Below are 17,426 nucleotides of genomic sequence, written 5' to 3'. Positions count from 1 at the left end.
CTATTTTCCATTTGTTTTTCCATTAAATATCTGTTCAATTTTTGTTTTTTTCTGTTCTATTTAGTTAATCAAATATTTGTTCCATCTTGTTCTATCTGGTTGTGTATCACAATATTGTTGAATTTTAGACTTTGAATCTATGATGTCTAATTGAAGAAAAGCAACGGTTTAAACTTTAGACCCCTCAAGGTTTGATGGAACTTAAAGCAATAAAAGTTAGTTAATCAAATATCTATTTCGTCTTATTCAAATTCTATTTTGGTGCCTGCCATAAGTTTATTTTATTTTGCTTGGCAGTAGATAGGTAGAAGTGTAGAAACTAAACTTCTAAATAATTCGAATCGAAGTCCAAAATTAATCAAATGGACCAACTTGGCACCTGGAACCTTCGAATCCTGAATTTGCCTTGCCCACGACGACAGGCAATTAAAGTTGACGGGTGTTGTTAATATACACTTGAATCTCTTTGAAAGAATAAGACAATTATTTGATTAGTTTGATTACCTTAAGCAATAAATGAAGAAAATTAAAACGAAGGAGGTTTCCTTAAAATATAATCCCACCTTCAGTTTTGCTTTTTGATAGTTAATTTGACTAATTTTTGAAACTAAGTAAATTATGTTATCTCAATATTTTTTAAAAGTTATATATTCACAAACTATATAATATACTTCATAACTCTTCTCATATCAACATAGTAAAGAGAATATATGTTAAAAAATTGGTGAAGTTCATGTACTTTAACTCTCAGAAGAAAACGTGACAACTAAATGAGAATAGAGAAAATGTGGAGGTTTGCACAAAGTTATACCCCTCTCTAATTAGTTTATGTGACACTATTTATTTATTAATTTGTTTAGAAAAGAATGACTATATTTTTATTTTGAAAATAATTAACTATATACATAAATATTATACTCCATAGATAAGGTCACAAATTTTTAAAAATTTATAACCACAGAAATAATTAATGCATATTTAAATTTAATCTGTGTGCTGATTCAAACTACGACGAATAATGAAGGTTGAAAGTGCAAAATGTGATTGACGCCGTGGATTTCGGGGGACTATTTGGAAGTCAAAGCATTTTGGAACTTGGAAGACAACCTCAGAAAACAATAACACTGCTCACCATGCATGAAACTCATTAATTTATTATAGTTAAGAATAAATTTGAGTAAAAATACTAGTAGTAGTATATTATTAATAATAATCAAATGATAAAATTTACTCGTACTTTAATAAAAATACATATCGTGTATTTATTACTTTTATACATACGCTAAATGAAGGTAATTCTTTTTCTTCCTTTGCCAAGACCCAAGTTGATTAGTTGATGCATATGGAGTAAACAATTATCCGAACCCCAGTATTTATACTAAATTACTGGTAATATAATATGTGTCTTTTGCATACTCTTTTATGATTTAACCGGGATTAACTTGTGCAATTGCACCTTATTTATCATGGTTTGTAATTTGGATTAAAATGCAACTGCACCAAACTGTTGCATACTAAAAGTTTAATTAAACATTATACAAATTAATATACACCTATGTATGTGTGTGCGTGCTGAGGTATTAAGGGTTAAATGATTTTGTGGCCTATTATAAACTTATTTTTAATTTTATGACTCAATTTGTTTTTTACAAGGAGATTTTATTTTACAAGTAAAAAATCCATTTCCTCTGGTATTAACCGTATTGGTTCAGACCGAAAAAGCTGCAAACCATACTTTTATCAGTTGAAGTGGTTTCCAACCAAATTCAGACAACCAAACCCCCTAAAAATAAATGGTTTAATATTTGATTATAAATTTAAGTATGTTAACAACATCCTCAATTAGATGAGGTTAGACTCCCAAAAAGCAATATACTATCATTAATTTAACAATGTCCTCGGTAGAGCGTTATTTGACTGATTTCCTAAAGTAAATTAAAGAAAAAATATTAGTCCATTTACTTTTTAAAATATTAATATGACCTCATCTCTATGTATACGGCCGAAACCGGGTTCATTTATTACATGAAGGATCGGAACCGAATCGTGATGGAGTGAAGATCGACCTCAGGTTCCATCGAACCAAAGAACGAAGTGAGAACATACATCTCTAAGATCTTCGAGCCCGTGACTCCGGAATCAATCCTGACTCCGACCAAGCTCGAGGAAACAATATCGGACCCAATAACGAAAGGCCGAAGTATCCGCAATCGGTCGGATATCACGGCGAAAATCTCGACACGTATCAACAAGAGACCTACTAATTAGCAAAGCACGTGATTTCTTACCTTTTATAGAATTGTACCTAAAGTATGACCCCCTACTATATAAAGGGGTTTGATTCTTTGTAATAGGGGTAACACGCATCCCAAAAGTATTATAATATTATTTTCTTTCTGCAAACTACTGTTCTTCTGTATTTGACATTATTTGGATCATATTCAGTTCGAGTGAGGTCTATTTCTCAAGGCTATAACTGTTCAAGTCACACGGTTTGAATTTACTTTATTATTGTTTGCTTTACTTATAGTTCAATCTTTCGCTTTGTGTTAAGTTAAATCATGTATCCTTAAAATCACGTATAAATTCAATTGTTATCCGTTTTTTAGGGTAAACACTCTAGAAAATATTGTACCTTATAGAAAGAGTAAAAGGCTACGACCATATTAATACGGCTCGAAGACGTCCAAGACCCGTAATAAAAATAAGGCCTTTGAAAAGAAATTTTTCATAACCGATTCTAAAGGCTACCCTCGGCGAACTATAATCCCAACTACTTACTTTGGGAGAAAGTTTCCGGTAACACCAAAACCCCAAAATGCCTTAAAACAGAATAATGTAAAGGCAAGGTTTGTTTGAATCTTCGAACATAACCTAATTATTTCGTGCTAAGGCATTTTGATCTTTGTGAATATAAATAATAAAGCAAAGGAAAAAATTCAAAAGCCTTGAAAGGGAAAGAAAGTCTTATATATTTATACAATATTCTTTTTACAAGGGCCAAATAGCCCGATGAAAATTTTTACAGAGGCCGAACGACCTCAACAAAAATACAAAAAATAAAAATATCTAAAGGCCTAAGTGGCCTGGTCCTCATCGGAGGCAGCGTCTTTACCCTCAGGATTTTCCCCGCCTTCGGACTTGCTTAAACTTTCAGAGTCATTATCATCCTCGGGATAAGCCAATTTCTTAGCCTCAGTTTCGAGCTCCTTGGCGTTCTTGATCTCAGATGATAGGTCGAAACCCTGAGCATGGATTTCTTCGAGGGCCTCCCTTAGAGATTGTCATTTAGCATGATCGGTGATGTCTTTTGCTCGATCTTGAGCAGCCTTGGCATCGGCCTTATAAACGGCCACCATCTCATCGGCATTGGGCTTAGCTACTTTGGCCTCCGACTTGGCCGCTTCGAGATCCATGGCCAGATTTTCTCGATTAGAGATAGCTGAATTCAACTGGGACTGGAGCTCCTCGATCTTCTTGGCCTGCACCAAGGACTTCTCCTTTATACCTCGGAGCTAGACTTCAACCGAAGCCAGTTGGGCCCGGGCGGTCTCCTTTTCTGAGGCCAGGTAGTCCGTCCATGTTCTTTTTTTATTCTTCGGCCTTAGCCTTTACCACATCTACCTATTTCCAAAGCTGTCCGATCTTATCGATATTTTGCTTGACCTGCGGGTTCAGACTGTTAGTCATCATGATCGATTCATCATCACTAACTTCAAAAATTATTCTTACCTACTCAGCCAGGTCGGAATGCTCTTTCCAAGCCACCTCTAACTCAACCCGGAGGCCCTTAGCCTCCCCTTCTCTTTGCTTACTGAGAAGTTTGTAAGCAGCTCTTTTCTCAATGAGCCCTCGGATCTTGACCTCGTACTTGTTCAGTTCTTCCCAGTATCGTAGGAACGTTTCACGGTAGAGTACCGAAGCCTACAAACACATAAGGAGGAGTTACGATCATCTACAAAATAATCTAAGAACACACTAGAAATTAATAGGAGGTATTTGAGGTTACCCGATTTAATGCTTGTTGGGCTTCGTTGAATAAATAATGCACTTCTACCTCGTTCATCTTGGCCTGATCCTCCTTGGTCACCAAGCACCGAAGGTAACTGGCCACCCTCACGGAGGCAGAAAAAACCCGGGCATCCTCTAGAATAGACATAACGATTGAGCTTATCTGGTTAGGATTCGAACTCGGGGATGGGAACTGATAGAATATTTTCGGGCTCGAGGCAGGACCACTTGTCCCCATTGATGGACTCTTCTTCGGCACCGATATATCACCCAACCTGGTGATTCCCTTCGTAGCGGTAGAGTCTACGCCATCAAAGAAGTTTTGAAAGGAGTCTACCGCCCCTTGTGGCTCTTCGTTGGGTCGTTCTTTCAGAACCTGAGCTTTGGCGATCATAGACTCAGTAAATAATGATGAACCGGAGAGGTCTATCACTCTGGGTATGCCTTTCGAAGCACTATCCGCTGTTCGGGAAGAACCGGCTACGATCTCGTTATCGGCCTCCCTATCTTGAGGCAAAGCAGCCTCGCCTCTTTCCGGGTTGGAAGCTTCGGCTAAAGCTCCCTCATCAACCTCCCCTAGTCGAGGTAATTTAGTTTCAGCTCACACCTGTTCGGGCCCCCCTCGTACCTCGAGCCCTGACCGTACACGGGCCACCAGTTCGGAGTTCTCTTCTTCTGACTCATCCCTAAGCCGGTGGAGTGAGTACGAAGAGGGCGCTCGAGCATTGGTGCTACCCTTAGGTTTACGCACCAGACTTTTTTTGTTTTCTTCTTTTCCGAGCTCGTAGAACTCGGGGACCTCTTCCTTTTCTTCTCATCACCCTGCTCGGAGCAGGGGACTCGAGAGGCACATCCTCGTCACCTGATGGAGGCCTCATAGCAACATCCTTGGGAAGACCTGCAAAAGAAAACAAAAATAATAAGAACTCAACGACATGAGGAAAAAATCAAATATTATTAAATCGGAAAAAGAAACTTACCATGGGAACATGCCTCCTACTGGCCCTTCAATAATTCGCACCACACGCGCTCGGAATAGGGTTTCTGCGACACGAGGTCCTCGACCCACTCTTAGAGTAGAGGAACTGCATTCGGCATTCAAGCAACAGCTGCACCACAAAACGTTGATAAGAAGGGAGGGAAAAGAAAAAACAATAAAAGAAATTTTTAAGGCAAAGTTATACTTACGTTTCATGTTCCATTTTTCGGAAAATGGTATGTCCTCGGCCGGAATTAAATCCGAGGTCTTTACCTGAACAAATCGGCCCAACCAGCCTCGGTCCCGATCCCCATCTATACTCGAGAGAGGGGGCCTTAATGGCCCGGCGGGTAAGTTTTATTAATCCCCCTCGAGAGCGTCAGGGACTGTACAGGCGCATGAGATGGTCAAGGGTGAAGGGACACTCTTCAATTTTGTTTACGAAAAAGTGGAGAGGAATTACTATCCTCTAAAAAGAGGGATGGATTTGACCAAGGGTCACCTTGTACCTCTTACAAAAGGCGATGATGACCGGGTCTAAGGGGCCCAACGTGAAGGGATAAGTGTAAACACTTAATAAAACCCTCCATGTGGGTAGTAATCACTTCCTCAGGCGTGGGCACCACCACGTGTTTATCAACCCAGTTGCAATCCTCTTTGACCTTGGAGAGGAGACTGTCGGTGATCGAGCATATATATCGCGAGACCGGATCGCATCGACCCAGTACCGAGGAAGTCTTTTCAACCTTGAAATCAGCACCAGTTGAGCACCACCAGGAACAAACACTTCAGGGTGAGGTTCCGCCGCTGTTTTTTCGCCAGCCGACCGTGATGAAAAGGCGGTTTCATTTTTGTGGAGATGTCTTAGAAGTTTTCGCCATTTTTCTGAATAGAGAGGAAGAAGAGGAAGTTAAAAGGTTACGCTAATGTTTTGGAATGAACAAGCAAAGATTCTTGCAAAAACCTCAAGAAATCTAGTACAAGTGTTAGAGAATGCAAAGATTTTTTAAAGAACAAGAGTAGAAGAGGTTTAAACGTAAAGTTTGAATGGATGAAGGATGGAGTATATATAGTATTCAAACGATGGTTCAAAGTCTGTAGCGGCCGACCAGCGACTGACGAACATTTAATGCCATTAAGATGTGACTGGCGAGACATTTCGTCTATTTTTGTCATTTCTGAAGCGAAGTATCGAGAATAGGATCAGGGGATCATATCGTTTCTCGTCGTTTACACTCCGAAAAACAAGGGAACTATCTGTATACGGTCGAAACTGGGCTTATCTATTACATGACAAATCAGAACTGAAACGTGATGGATTGAAGATCGACCCCAGGTTCCATCGAACCAAAGAACGAAGTCAGAACATACATCTCCAAGATCTTCGAGCCCGTGACTCCGGAATCAATCCTGATTCCGAACAAGCTCGAGGAAATATTATCGGACCCAATAACGGAAGGCCGAAGTATCCGCAACCGGTCGGATATCATGGCGGGAATCTCGGCACGTATCAACAAGAGACCGCCGAGATTTCTTACCTTTATAGAATTATACCTAAAGCAGGACTCTCTTACTATATAAATGAGGTCTGATTCTTTGTAATAGGGGGGAGGGGGGTAACACGCATCCCAAAAGCATTATAATATTATTTTCTTTCTGCAAGCTATTATTTTTCTGTATTTGACATTATTTGGATCATATTCAGTTCGAGTGAGGTCTATTTCTCAAGGCTATAAATGATTAAGTCACACGATTTGAATTTACTTTATCATTGTTAGCTTTACTTATAGTTCAATCTATCGCTTTGTGTCAAATTAGATCACGTATTCTTAAAATCGCGTATAAATTCAATTGTTATCCGTTTTTTTTTTTTTAGGGTAAACACTCTAGAAAACATTGTACCTTATATAAAAAGTTCATACACAAAAAAGTCTCGACTGCTAAGCGCGTGGTGACAAAAGAAACACAATTATTCTCCTTCATTCATAATATACTAAATTCTAAAAATACGAAGCACCAATTTCACTATATTGTCTTTGAATAACCGTTTTGAAATTATAAAATTGAAAACTCACAAGAGTTACTTCCATAGAGGACTGTGTCTTTGACCCCTTCATGCAAATATTTGTCTTCTCATATTTATCAAAATTTTGTACTTTGCTATTGTGTTGCGAGCCGTTTCCTAATTTTTAATGTGCATATCAGTTACCCATTGGCCGACTTAAGTCGGCTTTCCCCATGCAATAAAATGAATTAATTTTCATCTACTTTTTTCCCCACCCAATGTTGGATATTCAGTTAGACCCGAGTTACATCGGCAACTTATTTGAAAAAGAAAATACTCTTTACCAATACTTCAAATCAAAATCTTTTTAATTAACGATAAAAAAATACTTATCAAATCACATCAAGAAAACATGTGCAGTTACTATTTTAGCATCTATTGTTGTACTCAACTCGTATTATATTATAAGTCGTGATTACCAAAAATAGTTATCTCAAATTATTTGTTATTCTAGAAATTTAAGAAAATTGATTTTTTGCTATTTTACCCTTAGTAATAATTATCCTTGAAGACTACAAACACCTCAATTAGGGATAGCTTTGTTCAAATACCAATGAAGAAAAATTAAATATTAAGAAATGAGTATGGGTAAAGTAGTCAAAATTCTATCCTAATTAAATTTTCTTAAGAGGCGTGCACAAGAGAATCATGATAGATAATTTGAGATAGAGGGAGTAAAATCTAAAAGATGAAAGTGTAAAAGAGGAGATGAGTTAATTCGTTAGAAGTGTAGGCATATCGTTTGACCGGAAGAGTTAACCCCTTTAACATGCTAGTTTGGAGATTAGATGATTCACCTTCATCTTTCTTCTTTTTAGGGACGTATTGGAGCGGAGGAGTTACTTTCTTGCCGTGAGATACCATGTTCCCTTTATAAGACTTATTTGGGTTGGGGTGTACCTTCTCAGCAACAACTTTGGTTTTGTCGGCAACCACCTCAGCTCTCTTAGCCGTGGACTCGTCATCCTTGTCATTCATGACATCATCAGCTTTTAGCTCCTTTACAATGCGGTTCTTCAAGTAGAACTTTGTATCGGCGAAGTGTGACTCAGCCTCGGTGAATGGCTCGTCAACAACAATTATCTTCTTTTCGACTTCACTTTCGTAGTATTTCAAATATTGATGGTAGGTAGATGGAACCACTTCATTCTCATGTATCCAAGGCCTTCCAAGCAAGACGTTGTATGAAGTCTTTGTATCGATCACATGCAACCATAGACTTGATTTCATATCTTCAATGGTGATTCTCAGCCTGATTGCGCCTATGGCTCTTTGCCCCTCTTGGTTGAATCCTTAGATCATCACACGACTTTTTGAGAGTTCGTTCATGGTAATACCATGTTCTTTTTGAGAGCATTAAATGCTACTTGATGAAGCCTCCAGTTTTGGCAGCCCCTATACTTGGAAAGCCGCCGATACTATACATTTCAGCACAAGAAAGGAATGTTGGAGCGTTGTTGGCCCAAGAAAATAGTGAAGGGAAAGAAAACTCCCTTTACTACTTGAGCAGGATGATGACACCAAATGAGCTGGATTATTCGACAAAAAAAGGTCTGCTAGGTTGAAAACCTCGAAAGAGGTGGCCTAGGAAAAAGTTAGGACATAAAAAAAAAGAGTCTGCTAGGTTGAAAACCTTGAAAGAGGCGGTCTAGGAAAATGTTAGGATGTAAAAAAATAATTAAAAAAAGTCTGCTAGGTTGAAAACCTCGAAAGGGGCGGCCTAGGCAAAAGTTAGGACATAAAAAAATTAAACAAAATGAGAAAAAATAAATCACCCATTCAGAACTACGGTATGACTTGTTCCTCTTCACCGAAGTACGTAGGCAGCTTAGAGTTTCATTCTGAGTTCAGTTGCATAAGTTCAAAAGATACATAGTGCCCTAGTCGTTGTCCAAATGAAGTATGATTGAAGTAATTCATTCAAACAACACTTGAAAATCAGGCTGAAATTTTGTTCTTCTTTTGAACTTTGGATCTCATATGACTTAGAGGGGGCAATCCTTCATGATAAATCAGTGTCTTCAATAGGGTGATTATAGTCTTTTAAGAGGCTACCAAGTATTTGCACTGAAGTTCAGGGATTTACTATCTCTTCATGTTCACCAAATCTTTAAGTCCTCCGGTGTTCAAGTTTGTTGCTCTTCAACTTGAAATGTTTAAACCCTCCAAGTCTCCAAGTCCGTCGGTCTTCAAGTTGAAATCTTCGAGTTTGTCGGTCCTCAAGTTGAACTATTCACGTTCGCCACTCTTCAAGTTGAAGTCTGCAAAGTACGCCAAATCTTCAAAGTTTCCAAATATTCAAGTCAATGTCGTCAAGTCTACGAAGTCTTCGAGTTGAAACTTTATAACTTTCCAATCTTAAGGTGGACATGTGAGTCCCTTTTGCACCTTAAATTGGCATCTTCGTGGGTTTATCCTTAAAAGAAAACTATAACTTTTCAATCTTAAGGTGGACATATAAGTCCCTTTGCACCTTAAGTTGGCCTATTCGTGGGTTTGTCCTTAAAAGGAAACTATAACTTTCCAATCTTAAGGTGGACATATAAGGCCCTTTACACCTTAAGTTGGCTTCTTCGTGGGTTTGTCCTTAAAAGAAAACTATATTTTTCAATCTTAAGGTGGACATGTAAGTCTCTTGAGAGTAATCTCTCTGATCGTCGGGGCACATTGAGAGTAATCTCTCCGATAGTCGAGGCACATTGAGAGTAATCTCTCCGATAGTCGGGTCATTTTGAGAGTAATCTCTCCAATAGTCTCTCCAATAGTCGAGTCACGTTGAGAGTAATCTCTCTGATAATCAGGCCATGTTGAGAGTCGGGGCACATTGAGAGTAATCTCTCCGATAGTCGGGGTACATTGAGAGTAATCTCTCCGATAATCAAGCCACATTAAAAGTAATCTCTCCGATAGTCGAGCCACACTGAGAGTAATTTGTCTGATAGTCGAGCCACATTGAGAGTAATCTCTCTGATAGTCAGGGCGCATTGAGAGTAATCTCTCCGATATTCAAGGCACATTGAGAGTAATCTCTCCGATAGTCGAGGCACATTGAGAGTAATCTCTCTGATAGTCGAGGCACATTGAGAGTAATCTCTCCGATAGTCAGGTCATTTTGAGAGTAATCTCTCCAATAGTCGAGCCACATTGAGAGTAATCTCTCCGATAGTCGAGCCACATTGAGAGTAATCTCTCCGATAGTCGGGGCACATTGAGAGTAATCTCTCCGATAATCGGGGCACATTAAGAGTAATCTCTCCGATAGTCGGGTCATTTTGAGAGTAATCTCTCCAATAGCCGAGCCACATTGAGAGTGATCTCTCCGATAGTCGGGCCACATTGACAGTAATCTCTCCGATAGTCGGGTCATTTTGAGAGTAATCTCTCAGATAGTCGAGCCACATTGAAAATAATCTCTCTGATAGTCGAGCCACATTGAGAGTAATCTCTCCGATAGTTAGGTCATCTTAAAAGTAATCTCTCCGATATGCGGACCAAGATAAGTACTCATCCCTTCACACCCTAAAACACCCTTCTTCATGCGTGGATCATCTCGTTAAACAAGAACATATATCTTTCTTGTTTGACTTACAAAAATAACAGTAAAGGAAGAAAAGCACAAGAAAATAAGAAGAAATTACCTTCGCGTCAATGCTTCCAAGTCGTCAAAAGTAAACTCCAAGTGGTTTGAAAATACGGAAAGTGATGCTAATAGAATAAAGAGTATACTGTATTTATATAGTTTTCAAAAGGCATTATAGAACATATGGGTTCGATGTGGGATCGGGTGTAAGGCGGTCGAACGCTTTCTACTTCAAACAGAATTCGAATTGTGAGATACCGTGCACTTTCTACTCCAAATAGAATTCAAATTGTGAGATACCGTGAAAAGTTACCTTAATTTGGAGTCTTTCTCCTTAAAAGTTCTAATGCAGTGTACTATTTGTTTGACTCACGTGTGCTACATCAAAGCAATACAAGGAATTTTCCTTGGCAATAATCACAAATGGGGCAATTGAGCGTGCCGTTCTTTGATTTTCTCTTTATTTGAGATGTTACCCATTTCATAAATAAACTTTCCAAACAAAAAGGGATTGGAAAGTTTAAATTGGAGTTAGCGAAAAATGGTACTTCAAGCCTCATCTTTTAAGTTGGACACATTTACACCTAGATAAGTCTTGAAATAGAGGGGCATTTGTAGGCATCTAAATTTTATTGGATTTAAATTCATAAAATTATTTAGACTATATTTTTAAATTCAAGATATATTAGTTCAAATAAATTTATTGGGCAAATATAATTGGATTACAAGTCCAATATATATGGATTAAATAAATAAGTTTTAATCCATTATGCTAGCCCATTTAATTGGGCTAAAGTGATGAGCCCACTTCATTAAACCCAAGATGTCATCTTCCTAGATGCCCAGTTCGGTGCCACGTCTCATATGACGTGGCACACCAAGTCAAGAGGAAGAGCCAATAGGATCATGCCACGTGTCAAAATAACAATGCATGCCAAGTCACATTAAAAGGCCAATGAAATCGTGCCACATGTGCAAGTGACATGTTCTGACCAATCAAATGCGACCTTGTCACGCTTCAATTTGATTGATCAGAAAGAGTTTGTTCTTATCATAACTCTTCCCTCCCACAACTATAAATAGGGGTCTTCATAACCCAGAAAATACACAAGAAGTTATAACAAGAAGCAAGAAAGAGCTCGTGGATCAAACACTGTAAATTCCTTCACAAGTTTCAAGTTCAAGCAATCAAGTTCAAGTTCAAGCAATCAAGTTCAAGCTCAAGAACGAAGAACAAATCAAGTTCAAGCAATCAAGCTCAAGAACAAGATCATCGTTCGTGGCAACAACTACATATTCAGGATCAAGCTCGAAGGCCATTGAATTTATTTACAATTAGAAAGAAGAATTAGAGGATTTATAGAGATTGTACACTCATATTATTTAAAATCAAATATTATGATTGTTGCAATATTTTTCAGTCTCGATTGTTTTTTTGACGCAAATTTATTGTCTACAACAAGGTCATCCAAGTATTGGAAATTACTCAAGAAGGTCATTTTTATTTATTTTAGGACTAGAAAGTCATTTAACTATGTCTTTATTACTCTAAAAATCAAAACCAACAGAAATCCCTTTAATCTCACCGGATGTATTAATTAGTTAAAAAAAACTCTCGGAAGAGCATAAATGGGTAACACTCTATACTACTATACTCTATAGTTATAAATTAATTAAATCAACCCATATGATATCTCTCTTTATAAAGCGTTTACTAAGAAACAATTGGAAGGTTTAAAATCGTTGTTCAGTTCAATCATTGCACAATCTCAAAAAAAAATGGAAGTATCAGATTTCCTCTCCACTTTGTAAATTTTATTTTCCCAACGAGATCATGAAGAGAATATAGGCGTATATCAGAGTTCAAGGGTCGTTGGGAATATAATGTTCGATTTGGTCTTCCAAAAACAGAAAGATTAGAAACTTACATTTGGAGATCTTATGATTACTAAAATAAGTATTTTTCAGCTCATCCGTTAAGTTCTTGAATTAATTACTCCAAAGTTTCTCCTAAGTTGATGGTAATGCGTTGTTTCTTTCAAAATTCGTTTGTTAATGAGTTTTCTAATTGTAACTCTGCTGTTCTCTGAGTTAAATGGGTCTTATAATAATAATAAAATAGATATTTACACTAAGTTAATATATCCGTTGAGACTAACGGATTTTCGAGTGATTTTCATTTTCTGAGAGGCAAAAATATAATTCAGTAACTTTCTTGTCCTAAAATAAACATAAGTGACTTTATTGAATAATTCCCAATGCTTAACTGACCATCCAGGGAATTGATGTTGTTCACAACTTTTTTTTTTGGGTCAGGATAAGTCAATTAACAGGAGTCCGGAATCAAATTATTATTTTTTTGAACCCAAAGCACAAAAATAGATGAAAAAATAACTAGTGATCATTTTATGTATAACGCATGAAATAAAAAATAACTAGTCACCATTTTATGTATAGCGCATGAAATAAAAAATAACTAGTCATCATTTTATGTATAGCGCATGAATTTCATGCGCTATACCTTAACGACACGTTTGTCCGTTAAGTGCTATACATGATTTTCAAAAGGCGGTTAAAGTACAAGTATAACGCATATATTAGATGTGTTATACCTGTATTAAAAACAGCCAGTCTTCTTCTTCGGGATAGAAGACAAAAAATCCCCCCCCCCCCCCCCCCCATTTTTAAAGCTTAAAGCTCCGTTGGAGCCCACCTGTCCCCAAAAATCATGTCCCCTCATTATTTTAGCGAGCTGACACCCGATCCAAGGTATTGGCGTGTAGTGGGGCTCTTTTATTGCCCGTTTCGGTGGTCAAATCTTTAATTTTTCTCAATTCAAAAAATTCAAAAAAGAGGTATTTCGAATTAATTTTGTAGTATAACTCATGTATATAATTGACTAATTAGTTATTTTTATTGTGTTGTATGCTTTTTGTGATCGTTTTTTGATACATATATTTTTTTATCCGGAATAGTTTATTTATGTGCAAACAATTATGAAAATTGTATATTATTCTTTTGTTGAATAATTAGTGTTATATGTGACTTTAGTGTTGTACATATAATAATATGTGACTTTATTGTTGACTCTTTAGTGTTATGTTGTGCCTTTTATTGTTATGTAGTATCGTTTAGCCTAGTAAAACTGATAATAAATTTTAGTGTATATTAGTTGATGTTGTTTATGACCATTTAGAGTAGTGTGTCTTTAGAACTCTTTAGGATTCTTTAGTCTAGAATAAAAACTATGTGCCCTCATTAACTAACCCACTTAGAGTACTCAATTATGGATCAAATGTTAATCAATTATTAAGTGTTTATTAAATGTATCATTAGATAACAATCAAATATTAGATATGAGTCATAAAATAATTAGTTGGCAATACAAAAGAGACGCTGCCGATTTTTTGTGTAAAATATAAAAGTTAACAAATAAATCATTACGAATGACTATACGGTACAAGTCCGTGCAGCTTTTTCAGGTCGACATGACTATACACATAACGCATATTATTGATGCGTTATGTTTCGCGTGCTACTCTTTACGGTTCAAGCCGGTGCAACTTTTTCGGGTCGACATGACAATACACATAACGCATATTATTGATGAGTTATGTTTTGGGTACTAATGATTCTTTACGGTACATGTCCGTGCATCTTTTTCAGATCGACAGCTTTTTCAAGTCGACATGACAATATACATAACGCATATTGTTGATGCGCTATGTTTAGCGTACAAGTTCATACAGTTTATTTCTTTTTATGTTGAACCAACATTCCAGTATTCAAAAACCATTTCAACATTACAAAAATACAAGTAATATTTAATAAGTGGTTTAAGAAGAGACAAAAAGGTAAAGGTAGTTCAACAGATCCACATGGAACACGTCAATATACAATCGATCCCTACCTTGAAAAAACCATTCTAGGTTGCTATACTGATTTGGTGGATGACAAGTGGTATGGTGTTCTACGTTTCTTGGAAATAAGCCTATGAATATACATACTGATCTCAAAGTTGCGCACATTATTGAGGGGGAAGTGCATTCTACAAAGTCTGAAGGTATGCGAATTTGGGGTGAAAAACTATAATGGGTTCCCCTTTACTCTAAAAGGTGTGATTATGAAGTACTATGATATTGGCATGGGTTAGTTGTACCACAAGCATTGTCTGCAACATTCTAAACAAACACACATAAAGATGAACTAGAAGTGATTCGGTATTTGATGAAGGAGATTTTAGAGATGGAAAAGCACTAGACGTTCATCATACACTGGATGATCTTAACTACCTGCAAGGAATGGAGGATCAGTCTTGGGATTTATTAGAAAATAAAAAATTGCATAGAGACATTGATTATCATGTATTTCCAACAGTTGTCGAGTGGGAGGGACTACCTAACTTTCTATCGCAGACGTTGGACGTAGGAGTCTCATATTGTTGTAGAAATCAAGCAAGTGATCTTATTGATGATAGCGATAAAATACAAGAAATATGTGTCAACTGGGGCCTAGATTATGATGCCATCGGTCCGGCCGGATGCGTACAAGATGTTGATGAAGAAAATGAAGACAATGACAATGAAATAGTGCCAGACAGCGACGATAATGGCGAATGAAAATCATTATTTATTTCTTTAAGTTATTTTTAATTGTTGTATTGAATCTACAATGCTAAATGTAAATTAGATTTAAGACTACTGAAAACTTAATTTTATTTCATAAATATTGCAAACAACATCATTACAGACATTTAGTACAACAAAATTACTACAGTAAATCACTAAGTTTATCCTTAAAAATTAGGCACATTGGATGAACTACCACCGAGAACTGAATTACCAATACTTTCCAAACCAACTGAAGGACATCTACGACGATCATGTCCTGTTTGGAAATATATACCACATTTACGCGCATAAACGGTATCACCAACATCCATTTGGTTCCGTATCCGCGTTCATTTTTGCACTTGCTGGCGACATACATAATCCTTGTTACACACCATTTTAAATGGTTCTGGCAGCTAATAATGATCAGCACCCACTGGTTGAAAGTGGCCACTATAGGTGTTTACGTATGTAGCAACACTATATTTTTTATCAACGTACCTTGTCGCCGCAAAATCAGCATGTTGAAAGCACTTCATGGCATGTGAGCATGGCAAGTGATAGATCGACCATTTCCCACATGAACATAATCTTCTGGATTCATTGATAGTGTAGATATTATTACCGCGATTTTGATGCAGACCAGTGCGAACTTCAAAAATATTTCACTCATTGCAATACTGCAAATATGTATGTCACTGTGCTTGCTTCCTATATTTCTCAAATTGTTTCATCGGTTGTGGCATAAATTGAACACTCATTTCCAAAAAGGACTATGCACGTCGGGATCTTTCAACAAACCTTTCTGCCATCTACTTGAATGGCATTCGCACCATAGTAGTGACAGGCAATCCTTGGGCAGACCTCAACAACCCGTTGAAAGACTCTAACACGTTTGTAGTCAAAATTTCCCATCTTCTGCCACCATCCTTATGCAAAGTCCACTTATTAAGTGCATGTTGCATCAACCAATGATAAGCTCCTGGGTCTTCCTGCCTAATCAATTCTAATTGCCTACTGAATTTGCACTCCTGATGATTAGTTGCAGCCATCCATATTAAATCATGTAAGCTCTTGTTCGGATGAGCCCGCTGGAAGTTGGCCTTCAAGTTCCTAACACAGTAACGGTGGTAGGTATACGGTTCCTTCCATGCATCCAAAGTCTATACAGAACTTAAAATCCCGCCATGCTGATCAGAAATTAGACAAATGCCTGAACGTTTTCTGACAACATGCTCCTTCAAGTGGTTCAAAAATCATGTTCAAGTCTCTTGGCTTTCATTGGCACAAATAGAAAATGCGAGGGGAAATATGATTCCATTAGCATCTACTGCAACGACATTCATTATCTTAATATCATACTTACCATATACATGAGTATTGTCTATGGAGATTACCGGACGACAATGCACAAAACCATAAATGTCTGGTTTAAGTGCCCAAAACATGTATCTGAATATGAATTCTGGTATTCCCAGACTCCGTTCAAGCTTCCATTCAACAACAGTCCCGGGGTTAAAGTATTACAAAGCAGCCATGTACCTGGGTAGAGCGGCAAATGACTTATTCCAATTACCATAAACAATTTCAAATGCACGTTTACGCCCGAGAAATACCTTTTTTGGTAATGGTACATCCATATACCTTGTGGACAGATGTTATACACTCTTTAATATTGTATCTTATGGATGATTCAATGTGTGGAATCAAGACAAGAGAAATCAAGTCAACATTCAAGTTAAAATGATTCCCATTGAATTTGTCCATATCACAGCCAATATATTTCCCTATAGTCCACATATTTGTTTTCAACTTTCTTGCATGCAGTATTCATATAAAACCTTGAAACCATCTATGACAAATAACCTTATATATTTGCGGAGATGACTCATGAACCTCCAGCTCACAACACTCTTTTATGCTGTAAATTCACATCGTCCGGCTAAGGCACGCTTTATCGGCAAAAAGCATATTCTTTGACAGTATCGTTGGTCTAGATTCATCCCACATTGTTGTCTGAATGCCATCAAGATCCCTTGTGAGGGCATCCATATTCGGAATACTTGGAAACTGATCAAGGTAGGTGTAACACTCTGTAAATTCGGACGAGGTATGGACGCGTTAAATGAGTATTAATGTGATATATTTTAGACATGTGAAGTTTTATCGGGATGAGTATGG

Source organism: Nicotiana tomentosiformis, chromosome 12 (genome assembly GCF_000390325.3).
Source record: "Nicotiana tomentosiformis chromosome 12, ASM39032v3, whole genome shotgun sequence".
NCBI classification, from domain to species: Eukaryota; Viridiplantae; Streptophyta; class Magnoliopsida; order Solanales; family Solanaceae; genus Nicotiana; species Nicotiana tomentosiformis.
The sequence above is the reverse complement of the archived record's forward strand: the minus strand, read 5'-3'. Positions refer to the sequence as shown.